Source organism: Symphodus melops, assembly GCF_947650265.1.
Source record: "Symphodus melops genome assembly, chromosome: 6".
Lineage (NCBI taxonomy): Eukaryota > Metazoa > Chordata > Actinopteri > Labriformes > Labridae > Symphodus > Symphodus melops.
The window spans coordinates 13,300,436-13,313,681 of NC_136696.1; the positions used below are offsets into that span (position 1 = coordinate 13,300,436).

A 13,246-nucleotide genomic window follows, 5' to 3' on the forward strand; every position below is an offset into this window, starting at 1 on the left:
GACCTCTTGACCCCACTGACCTGTAGGGACTTAAACAACAGGTCCCTGAGCTGACACTCATCAGAAAGAATTTTTTTTTAACCTGAAAAGATTATTTGGGCAATTACCTCTGAAAAAATACTGAAGCTGACATTAAGCTCTGTAACATTTGTTTACAAACTATTGCAAAGTTTTTAAGTTGCAGTAAACAGAATATAACACTTTTTAATGATGAAAATCACAGCAGTGTAACAAGTTTTTTACAGAATCATTTGGGCTTTCGTTCCAGCAAACTTCTACACTGGCTGATTTCACTAATTGGTTTCCATTCATCCACAGAGGGGAACTAATCACAGAGATCAGCCTCTGTAGTGTTTAGATGGATTGAAAATATGCTGACTCCTGCATGGGCCTCCAAGACAAATCTCCATTGCTTTATGATGCTGACTTTAGTATTTGTGTTAAATATAATGTTATTTGTGATGGTTTTAAATTGTTGTTGTAGATTTCTCACTTTATTTGGTAATATTTTGTCTATATTTTTTTTAAAGCCATAAGACTCTTTTTGGTTGCATATTGTTAGATTTGCTTTCTATATCCTGTTGTACTCAATCTTTTAAAGTTATCATATCATGCAATTTCTGCAAAATGAATTTTACTCCTGCAAGGAATCATTCAGGTTTCTCTTTTTTTATTTTATTGTTTCTTCCAAGAGGAGATTGAGATGCTTTTTCGCCCCTTTTTAATGTCTAAGACAGCAGTGAATTATTGAACTCAAATTAAAAAACATGTTTACATTAATTAGGTAAAATGTGCAGCATCGAGCAGCTTGCTGGAGGTTGTTTGGAGTCCATTTGGGCTCAGCCTATTTTAATTGCTAAATTGAATTAAAAGCTATAGTGCAGGTGGCATAACAGGTTAAGTTATGGTTCCATCGTTACATACAAAAGTATTTAAAAAATAAATAAAATAGCAGGGCGAATTCGTGTAAAAATGTTATTGTCTAAAGTGGATCAAAAGATGCACATAATAAACCTATCGTATCTGCACAAAGATGTTCACTTTTATGGAGAGAAATTATCTAAATCTAGGTTTCATTTATAATTTACGGACCTGTCTGACTGTGTGTTTCTTTACAGGCGTTTGTTTCAACAAAGCCTGAGGAGAAAGAAAGAAATAATCCCTTGTTGACCCCGCGCGTGTCCATCTGTTGTTTGACTCCGGACAGAGATCAAGCCGACTCACTGATTGAGGTCCGACCATCCGATTGACACCCGGACGACTTGTAATCCCTCAAAAACCCGATTAATCGCCCAAACCGAGCGCTGCATGGTGGGAAGTGATCCATTTAGATTGGGAGTAAACTTCAAATGGGAGTTTCATTTCTGTTTAAATCCAGGTTTCATTTAGGCTGCATGTTGCTTCGATAAGGCCTTTAATGTTGTCGCAAAGAAATATGCATAGCGTGTTTAGGTTCTTCGTGGATAATTTAAAGCGTCTCCAAAGGGAACAAACAGTTACCATTATGTTTTAATAGCAGGCAGGATCTTTTTTTCCGCTGAGTTTTGTGGCTGATGAACTTTTTCTCCCCATGATTCAACACACGTTCCTGTCTTCTCCTTAAAACTGAACAGGCTGCAGGGTCACTCAAACCTTTCTCACACGATCCTCACAAACATAAGCACAGCATGTGGCGCTATAAGAAAACGAAAAGACCTCCTGTAGCTTCGGCTTTACTATTAAACCCACTGGTCTGTTTCCATTTCTTATTTGACATTCTTGTTCGTGAATATGATGGACCAAACGCTATTGATATTGATTCACTGAAAAAAAAAGAAACAAACCCTTTCGTTTAACATGTCAATAATAATGTAATAACCGAGAAAAAGGGTTTTCAGTTTCCCATCAAATAAAACACCCTGTTGCTGAAAAACAAGACTGGAACACGGACAAAATGTTGGGTTGTTTTTATTGCATGAAATAGTCATCAACAGCATTGAACTTTACAAACAGTTTACAAACACAATACATAGATAGGAATTTGGTTTAAACATAATGAACATATGATTTTAATTGCAATATGGATAACCTATAACATGCAAGAAAGTCAATTAAATTTAATTTGACAAATAATACACTTGTAGGCTAATAAATATATCTACAGGATCTTAAAATAACATAATTTACATAGATGAGATTGTAGGTTATTATACATTTCAGGGTTACACATACTATCTTTTTTTTCCACAGTCATTTAACATATCATCCCCCTATCTGTGAAGACCAATAAATCTCTCTGGTTCAAACTCAAGTGACTCATTTTGGTGAGTCTTGTCCATGAGCTCCTCGTGTCTCTATGTTCCTCAAAGAGAGGCCTGCAGATCCTGTTCCATCCTGAGGAGAAATGAAGGGAACTATTAGCACAACAAACCACTGCAGGAACTGTAATAAGATAACATTTCACAAGTCAGGCTTAGAATGAAAGAAAATTAAGAAAATGTTTGCACTGTACATACTTTCTTTTTGAATGTAGAATAAAGGATCATTAATTTCTTGTCAAGACTGCTTTCATGGGATATTTAAACTTTAAAGCTTAAGGCGTCAAGTATTTTTCAAAGCTTGCAAAGTGTTAAGTGGTAAATAAACAAATATGAAAAAAAAACAAAAACATATTAGCAGATAATTAATCTGAAAAACTGAACTTTCTGATGAGTATGTTTTGGTGATACTGAGTTTGTTTTTGTGTGTTATTTCTTGGTTTTGTACCTCACAAATTGCAGGCAGTGTTTCAGAAAAACAAACTTCCTTTTCATGCTATGTAAAAAAAAAAAAAAAAAAAAAAAAAAAAAAAAAAAAAGGCCCCTGTACTCTGCGTGTTGTTCTACTCTCCCATTTTCAGGCTGTATGCACGGAGGGATCTCAAGGCTTTTATCCCTGCGGGGAACCAGCCCAAACTCTTTCTCTGTCAATTTTCACCCACTCCCCAATTCAGACGAGCCCCTTTCTCTCACTGAGCCCACAATGAAGGATTTGTCCCCATTCTCTTTGTGCACCTCTGACATCTTTTTTTGACTGCTCCCTCTCTGCAGACGGCATGCAGCGTATGCAAATACACGCTCTTTTCTTCCTCAGACCCCTCCCCTGAATGAATGCAGTCTTAAATGAGGACACACTTGCACACAGTTACAGAGGCGGCATGGAAACTAGCATGTATTACATTCAGTGGATTAGCATGCCCTCACTGACATGCAGTCACTGAAACATAGAGCACTGACTATTTTCAAATCAACAGACAGAAAATATATTTTACTGATGTCACCAATTATTGTAACTGTCTGCATGTACAGTTCTTTTTTTTAAAGGAATAAAAAACTACTGAAAAGGTGGACCCATTCATTTAGTTATTTTTCAAAAATATATTATTCCAAAAGAAAACAGGGTGTTCTGATATCTAAGAGCTCAAATTAGATATTCTCCTTTAAATAAACAAAATGCTGGAGAAGCTCATGTGAAGCACATCATTTCTAGAATATGCACAAGTAAATAAAATACTCAAAGACTGTTACTTCCTCTAGAAATCGTAAAGAATCTCTTTTATTTATTTAGTGCTATGACATTAGTCAATTTGGTGTTTGTTCAATAAAAGATAATTAAACACGTGCAGGTTTCAGCTAATTGTTTTAAATTCTGCTGACTTTTGGTCAAAACCCTGGACTTAGTTGGGAAGTTTTCATAACGCCCAGATTAAATGTATAAAACTAAGAGATGGAAACCAGGATAAAGAGAGATTTTTCAACCACAGTGATGCTATCTGATGTCTCAACAGCCAAGATTCTCGACACAAGCACACACAAGCACAAACACACACACACACACACACACACACACACACACACACACACACTGTTTTGGCATAAGTCGGAAACACTGAGAAGAAGAGTCCCAGCGCTGAAGAAGAAGAGTAGAGTGGTGATGAATTATAACGGTGTCTGATGAACAGAAAGCAGTGAACATTCCCAAGCTGGCCCGTGCCATCTGTGAGAGAGTGTGAATGGGTTAGAGATAGTTGGTTTGTGTGTGTGTGTGGTGGGGGGTTGACGTCTGCTAGACAGCTCTGACAGTTCGGCCTTTTCAGACGTACATTACTGAGCCGACGGGCCTCTTTCCCATAGCAACCCCTGCAGAGGTCAAAGGCTATGTACCCCCCATCCACCCACCTCCACCTCCTCCTCCTGTTGAACACCAGGGTGGCCACAGACTGTCTTTACTCCACAGACAGAGCACCTGCACCCACAAACTTGAACTTGACTTGCTTACTAAGTGATTCATCGTCGTCAACATCAATCGCAAGACTAGAAACAAAACATCCTTTTTTTTGGGTAATATTCCCTTTTTTCTTCCTGTAAGCTCCTATCAAATTTACGTAGTGTACAAACACGTCTCAAAAACGGGGTCACCCCATGGATTCCCCTATTTCTGCTCCTCGCACCGCATCTTCTCTTGATATGATTACAAAGAGCCACTGTATTAAAGGCTCAGTCACCTAATTCTCGTCTACTTTCATTGGAGCTCACAGGACCCCCACGCAGAGACGCCACAGCCAACAGACGTAATCTGAAAAGCCTTAGATGGAGAAACTTCTCTCCATCTTCCTCTAAGATACTTAATGTCAGGCTTTGTGCTAGATTAGTCTCGGCCAAAGTTGCATTTAAAAAAAAAAAAAAAAACAGATGAGCCTCGCTTGACCCACATTGGAACTCGTCCAAGACTCTGGGCAGCCCAGGAAGCGGTCTTTATATCTCACAGAAGAGCTGTTAAAACATTCATACAGTCCACATACAGTGAGGAGAATCCAAAGAGGTAACCCAGGAGCTATATGGTATTAACATTTCATCACCTCTATGGCTACGCTGCTTCACCAGCACTCAATTGGAAGTGAAACGAGCTGTTGTCTCTTCATCATGTCACACAATAATTTCTCAGCTCCGAAAACTGCACATAAACCCCCCCCCCCCCCCCCCCCCCGCCCCCCCCCCAAAAAAAACCAACAGTATTTATTTCATAATAAATAACAAATGGAGAACAGGGGAAAGCAGAGAAAGGTAATAACCTATACTCTGCCTTTTTCTGGAGGGAGAATTTATTTTATAGTTTTTTTTTTGTTGCAATGTACAAGAAGGTACTGAAGGATGAATATCAAAGTCAATGCTTCTCTACGTTGTTGCAGAGGAAGAATCACGGATACTCAGATCCTAAATCCTCCTGACACGGTGACAAAGCCGCTGACCTCGCCAATCGGCCGCTCTGTTTTCGGATAATCTTAATTGAAAACTCTTTGTTTCAAAGCAGATTAAAACCTCTCAAGCTGTTTTCTACAAAGTCTTTGAAGACACAACAACATATTTCAATCACAATGAACTCACCTTGACTGCATAGTTTTTACAATCCAACCTTGTTCGTTACAATGTGGCAGAATTACAGATAGAAATCATTACACTTGTGCATGTGCACAGAATACTGCAAAAAAAGATTAGTGGATGCATTGATCACCTTTCATTGCTAAAAAGATGAATGTGCTGATGAAGCTAGCTTTTGCTAGCTTGTGTAGTGCAATGCTGAAGCAATCCTGACATGGAGGATTCATGTGTGTATGTATATTAGTGTGTGTTTTAAGTAGTGTTTGTGTGATGAATATAGTAAGAGGAGAGGACTGTATGAAGCTGTCTGTCGATTGCCATTTCTACAGCTATCACATACAGCATCACAAAATCCTCTCTTCTTACTGGTTCATCACACAAACACTATTTAACATACACACACACGCAGGTGCATACACACAAAAGTCCCCAATGCCCAGCTCCTCGCAGATGCAAATTGCTTCAGCGTGGCACTACACAAGCTAGCACAAGCTAACTTTATCAGCATGTGCAGAAGTAGCACGGCGCTGTCTCAACATGGCCACCGATGTGCTACACCTTCCTCCTCTGCTGCCTCCTTTACATACATGTGTCTTTAACCCTTTCTTGGTATGCAAATGCACCAATCTCGTCACCCTACCGTTGTTCTCCTCCGTTCTCTCTTACGTACAGCACAGTATTGCATCAGACACGTAGGATTGAGAAAGCTATATAGTATCTCCAAGATTTATTCCTGGCCTTCACCTTTTTTTTTCTCTCTCTTCTGTCAAATCTGCCTTAAGCAATGCACTGTATATCACAGATGAGCGGCGCAAATGCAATTACAAAGACAGCTCGGAGTCTTTCATACGAATAAAGAGAGGGAATAATCTTTTGATGTGTGGGCAGCACATGCCTAACACATCATGTGGAGGCACACGTACAGTACGAGGCTCATTAATAATCATTACAGTGGGTTACATCATTCTGCTTGTTAGACACACCCATCACCTTAGCTGAGTCATCCTTGGTGACATGCTAACTGTCCTGTGCGATTTCATGATGTCAGATACATATACATATATATATATATATTGATATACATAAATACACACACACACACACACACACATCTATATAGATGCTGATTGCATTTAAGATAACTAAGATAAATCACATCTTGCAGCTTTAACACAGATATTTTAAAATGCTCAAAAGTATTTATACAATGTGAGGGAAAATGTTATTGTATCAAATGCTTATAACCTCTAATCCCTGCTGTGTTTTAGGTTTTCGGCCAGAGCGTATGCACCTTTATTCAGAGCATGTATGTTTGCGTGTCTAATTCCAGTGAAATCCTTCTCATTTAGCAGAAAAGCTACATCTCCATGCTTTTCAGACATGCAGAGGAGGCTGAATAGACTAATGAACAGTCAGGTGGCACGTCATGGTCCAGACTACCACCCCCCCCATCACACACACATATCAAACACGCATACACTTGCACACACATTAAAACTCAGCAGCTCACCCGACCCCGGTGATCTGCACGACAGTCTAATGTCTCAGGCATCTGCTCATGTCTAGTCTGGAGGCTCTTTCCCACCCTGCCCCCCAGCCTGGCCCGCCACAGCACCCGCTCCCACAATGGTGGGAAAGCAGGCCTTTACGGAGGGAGCAGGGATTTGTGTGTGTGAGTGGGGGGGGGGGGGGGGAGGGGGGGGGCTATTGATGGGGAGAGAGAGAGAGAGCAGTGCTGAATGATAATGTGAAAACGCAAGGCACTGTTCATTAACACACAAGTAGTGCAGCTGCCCATGTTGGCTCTAAACACACACACACACACACACACACACACACACACACACACACACACACACACATTCACGTGTCGCACTTTGTTGCTTCAGGTCGCTGCCAGAGGGTACAAAGAGGCCTGATGCCATGATCAGGAGGCATTCTCAGGATCTGAATGTTTGACTTTGTGTGTGTGTTATGAGTGTGTTGGAGGTGTGTAAAGTTGTAACTGATTGGCTTTAATTTGGAACATACATTTTTGAGCATGTCACATTTTGGACAAATATGAGATGTTTCATGAATGATGTCTGAGATGTTTTCTCTTTGTGGGACAAATAAAGCTCTCAAACATGCAAAATCATTAAAGTTGTATATTCATCATATTACCAAAGCACTTGAAGCAGCTAATACTCAGGACTGAATTTAGTATACGTAAATAATCATTTCATGAGACAAGTATGTTAATTTGCTAAATCAAATTTTAAACTGTAATGTTTCCACTTTGAAAAGCAGTTTTGTGAATTCCCCGATAGGAAACCATCCCCCCTCTGTCGTCAGCACGATTCACCTGAGGTGTCCAGCTTGTTAAGAAAACTGAGACACATCAACAAATATTATTATGTGAGCTTTATAATAAAAGATTTTTTGCATGAATTAACCTGTGTGGTGCGTCAGCTGGAGAAACGGCTTGCATCTCGGCCTGGTGTGCATCAGGAAGTAGAGCAGCACCATGACTAGAGAGGGTGGCAGGTTTCCTTCAACCAGTGCCAGCTCATTAATTTTGTTTGCTACCCAGCCCTCCCCCCCTCCCCCTTTCCTCCATCCCACCACCAACCACAACCTTCCTTCCTCACCCACCACCCGCTCCCCCCTCACATCACCCCTTAACTGCTAATTAGCAGGAGCAGGAGATGGAGGAGAGAAGAGAGAGCCATGTGTGAGTGGAGGATGAGGAAACTCTTCTTCTTCTCTTTCCCATCCTTTCTCCTTCTCCCCCATCATTACACACACACACACACACACACACACTATCACACACATACATACACACACATTAACCACCACCACTGGTACCCAACAGAAAAACCATGATGCAGCTCACCTCCTATGCCAGCCCCAGCCATTTTAGGTGTCGAGGCAACAACTATCCCAAGATGGCTCCTTTTGAGCGCGCTCACACTCGCAGGATATGGCAGGGTCTTTGTCCACCTCCTGGCACGGGCAGGGCGTCCCCCGTTGGCAGTACAGATGGCATTAGAGGCTCTTGGGCATAAAGGGTTGAGGAGTAGGGGGAGGGGAGAGGAGGAGGTGGCAAATCCGGATGAAGCGTTTCAACCCCTCTCGCCATGTTTTCTTTTAATGATGGCTATCCTCTTTTCAAGAAAGCCCCTGATCATTAAGCAGGTGCCTGTAACGAGAGCGTATGGAAGAGAGAAAAAACAGAAAAATAAATAAAACGCTTCTATTCATCAGTATGCTAAACATCCATACTTTTAACTTCAGGGTTCTCAATCATAGTTTATTCCTTAATCGGGCAGCATGATACATGTGAGCATAGTAGTGGTTCTAAAGCTGGTTGAAAATGGTCATTTAGAAATCAACGCGTTTGAATTCTGTGTGAATTTAGCAATCCATATCATTGAGGTTGTTGTGGGCATGAATGTGTGTTTCTGTTGCTATTCAAGCGTACGAGCCATTGTTTGTATAAACATAGACGTTTTAAAATAAAGAGGCCCTTGAAACGTCTCACAAATAAACCCTCAATGGTTTGTATATGTATTCATTAAGGAGGCCCGCCATGCTGACACACTACTTACACCAGACAAAGCCCAGGTAAAGACTTGGACCACGGCCTTTTCACATATCAAATACTTCCCTGTGAAACAGAGCAATTAGCCTGATTTGACAGTGAGCCCTGCTGCAGAGAGTGAATGAAAACTCATCTCACTTTGTGCTCGTTAGGCTGTAGTGGCGTTTCCAGGCTGAGCATATCCAACGCACAGCCCTGAAGTACCAAGTTGAAAAGTTCAGCTCCTGTCTTTAGGATGGCCATGGCCTTCTCTTTGTGGAGAGACACAATGTTTTCCCAAACACTCACTACAGCTTTAAATACAGACGCCAAGAGTTTTTTTTAAGCCCTGTGTGTGTGTGTGTGTGTGTGTGTGTGTGTGTGTGTGTGTAGGGGGCTTCGACACTCAACTTCAACTTAACAGAGCATTGATCTCACTTTTCTTTGTTCTATAAACAAAGTCGCACAGCTGAAATGCAGAGCCTTATTTTTTCAGGAAGAGAATACAATCGTCCAAGACATAACAAAATAAATACATAAGTATGATCTGAAGTGCAGAAGATAAATCAAGAGGATTTACTCCCACCTGAAATAAATCCAGAAAAACCTCTCATAAAAACCAACATTTGCCAATAAGGAAAAGGCAAGGTTTAAAAAAATACAATTAAAGATGGCTGAATTTGGTGTAGCTGCATCAGTTTCAGGATTTCTGGTATATTGTGCATGCTGGTTTGCAGGGACACTTGAATAGAACACAGCTCTTGTTAATGTTCACCCGCTCTGTCCAACAGTAAGGGTCTAAATGATGACACATTCAAAACGCTTATTCAGGCTAACTTGAACAAACTAAACCCCATGTGAGATCAATAAATAAATAAATGCAGCTACATCCAACTCTCTGTAAGAAGATGGTATAAACACCTCTATCATATTTTGTGTCTGATGACTTCCTGACATCTTCCTCTCTGATTGAAATTTGATAAAGACAAGTAATATTATTATATATTGCCCCTTCAGACAATAAATAATAAATGCTGTGTTGAATATTTGTATTTTGGCCTGACGAAATTCAAAAACATGTTCTTACCTTTGGAGAGGTGAAAGTCAAAAATCCGCATTCATAGTCTGAGGTGTCCCTTGTTAATGAATGCAGCGTTATGGAAGTCATTTCTACTTTCGGTTATCTAGCTTTATGACAGGAATTTAACACTCATACAGCTAGATAACCAAAGACAAAAACAGACATCCTCTCACTGTGTCGTGCTGCACTTCGACATGATATCGGCGTAATCTAAAGAAGGAGGTAAGGACGCATTAGTAGGCCTATTCAAACATACACAGCTCAGTTTCACTGTTCAGGATTTTAGATTTCAGATGAGAGCGCAAAGAATAAAGCAAGCGAGTACGACACGTGGGTCAGCTGCGTTCAATTTAAACATTTTAGCTCGCTGTATTATATTGTGTGTTAAAGTATAGGCCTACTACAAATGACAGCCGTCACGTCACCTTGCCCTGATATGAGGTGTAGTCAAGGCCTTGTCAATAATGTTATAGTGACCTCATTAATCTTACATTGACACGGAACTGTAATTTCAACTGGAATTCTACTTGAAAAGAACATCCTAAAAATACAAGACCGGTTTTAAGGAATATCCTAGTGTTTAAAAAATAGTCTAATTTAGGCTCAATAAACTGTATTAGGCGTGTTGAATTGGTGAACTAGTGAGCTATATTTCCATAGCCTATTCGTAAATAATAATAATAGTAATAATACCTCAAATCTACCTAAACACATGTTTGATAAGATCTTGCCATAATGTATATCTCCTATATAAAAACAAAACCTAAGTTGTATTTCATGTGTTAACTTGCTTTGAAAAATATTGACCTGCTTACATAAATGCAGATTATTTAATAGTTAATTACAGACAAAGTGTAAGACGGATCTGTTATCTGTAAAACATATTTCATTTCCTTTCCTTTTTTAGGAATGGTTGTTAACACAACCACCGTTACCATAATTCTCTAATAATAGAGATTATTTTTTCCCTTTAAATCTCAGGCTTTAGAAATGTTCATCTTGCATTATAAGGAGCGAAATGTTTGAAAAACGCTTTTCTTGCATGATGAAGAAACATCAGTGTGACCAAACGGGTGGCCTGAAAGCATGAACGTGACCATGAACCTGAGGCAGGTTAAAAATAAAGAAATGGCTGTTTTCACTGAGCAGGTTCAATGATAATCAACATTTGACTCTTTGAAATGTCATCTTCCTTTGATTTGAGCTGGGTTTTTAGGATTCTTTAATTTGGCTCTAGCCTCGTTGGTCCTCTTGGGGGGTAACGAATCCCCACTTTTAATTTGAGTTGGCCTACTTCTTCTAAAACTAAACTAGGTTATTACACGACTCGAGGATTAAACGTTATGCAATTACAGACACAATTGTAGGCTATATTATCATAATTATAATAGGCCAAGGAGCGTTGAGTTGTACTCTGGCACTTTCCTTTTTTTTGTCTGTACAGGGACCAAGACCTAAACAGGCCCTTTCTGGTGTTTAATCAATGCGAATCAATCAATGAAGAATAAAAAAACAGAGAGTAAATCAAAAGCGCATTTCAGTGTCCCTCGATTCTTTGCGTAAAACACGAAAAGTCACGAAAATAGAATCAAAGATGGTAAAATCGTACGCTGTCATTGCTGATCCTGTCTGTTACAAATCGTGATGCGTGTCTTACCTGTTTCATGAGCAAAGCAGACTCTGAAGAGAAAAGTCCTCAACTTTTCATCCTTATCAATTTTCCAGATTGATTTGTGTGCGTGAACGCGGGGCCCGTGACAGGAGTCCGTGCTGCTGATGCTGTTAGGTGAGCCCAGTCTCATCCTCGGTCCTCCAGCTTCTGCCTCTCCTCCAGACTGCGCGCTTCCTCTACTCACTCCTGCACTGACGTCATCCCCGAGCCTTGGGGGCGAGCTGACCAATCAGAGAGTCCGTCGCCAACAAAGACTAGCCAAATTCATGAAGACGTCTCACTCCTATTAGTGTTCTATTGATTTTTTTTGTGTGTATGCTCATCATAACCTTCGGTTAATGATAGCACATTTGTACCGCGCATATGTTTTGTAAATTGTATACATTTATTAAACATTGTGAATGTCCAAGTTCTTCATTTTGAAAGATTTTCACTTATGTTTGCTTAAAAGTCGAAATTGCCTCCCACATACACACTCTTAATAGTTACCGCAAGGCTCACTGTGGTGGTCATTGGTCATTTACCAACCTTTGTCACTGGTTCGGATAGGCCTACTTTTGCTTTACCTTGGATAGGTCAAGGCTTATAGGCTAGGCTAAAAACGTGTTGGATTTTAATACACGAAATTGTTATTCAACTTTGATAATTCGATTGTAAAGATTTGCAACACCCAATCGAGCACTGCCACTGGAGCCCTTTCCATCAGGCAAGTTCTGAAAAACGGTCCTAATCCTTTTACATCTACGCATAAGTAAAGTAGACTAACATGCCATCAAAGGTTCAATAAACGAGCACAGCTGTGAAGATTCCGGTCGTACTCAGTTCAAAAGTTTTCACAGGCTGAGAGCAAGCGTCAGTGTTCAATCTCAATGAAGTAAAACACCATTGAAGTGTGATGAGTTTGTATTAGGTTTGTATCATGGTTTGTATGTGATTGCTCAAGAGCACTGCAGGGCCCAGAACAGAAAATGCCATAATGTTTCAATGTGGGCGAAACATGAGGCAGAATATTACTAGTTTGACCTTATCATGTCTATTAGGCTATTCATTGTGTTTGAATAAATTGTTTCAAATGGGAATAGAGTTGGTATAGGCTTAAAAAAGGGTCTCGCTTTTGAAATGAAAACTTAATAGTTAAAAGATAGGCAGCTTTTCCAAACAACACTGTATAAGCAAATTAGCTCACACTGGTAAGAGCAAAATACTGAAATTGGATCGTGTGTAAAAACATGAATATGTGGTTGACAAACGTGAACTGGACAAGTTGTATACACTTGAGTTTTATTATCATAATTAAAAGACAGATCCAGAGACAACATGGGAACTGAACATGCAGAAGCATAGAACATGTCAGGCACACAGTGTAATCAGGTCCTTCACAATATTCCAAAGATGATGTCTGGCTGCAAAAAGAAAATGATTGAGTTGTAAGTGATTTTATTATTGCTGAGTTAGTGTTCACATGGAGAAAAACATCTTTACATGCTAAATGCTGCAGTCACTCAAACACTGCAGGAGTTGCTGTCCAGTTA

At 40.0% G+C, this 13,246-nt stretch overlaps 1 long non-coding RNA gene across 1 annotated transcript; it reads right to left on the reverse strand.

The window, feature by feature from the left end:
- Positions 1 to 1,433: 1,433 nt before the first annotated feature.
- Positions 1,434 to 11,845, reverse strand: LOC306825085. Its single transcript, XR_013779219.1, has 4 exons — positions 11,700 to 11,845; positions 10,049 to 10,252; positions 8,275 to 8,580; positions 1,434 to 2,373 (listed from the first exon to the last, which is right to left on the reverse strand). It is a non-coding gene; the product is annotated as an uncharacterized lncRNA (long non-coding RNA).
- Between the last annotated feature and the right edge of the window lie 1,401 nt (positions 11,846 to 13,246).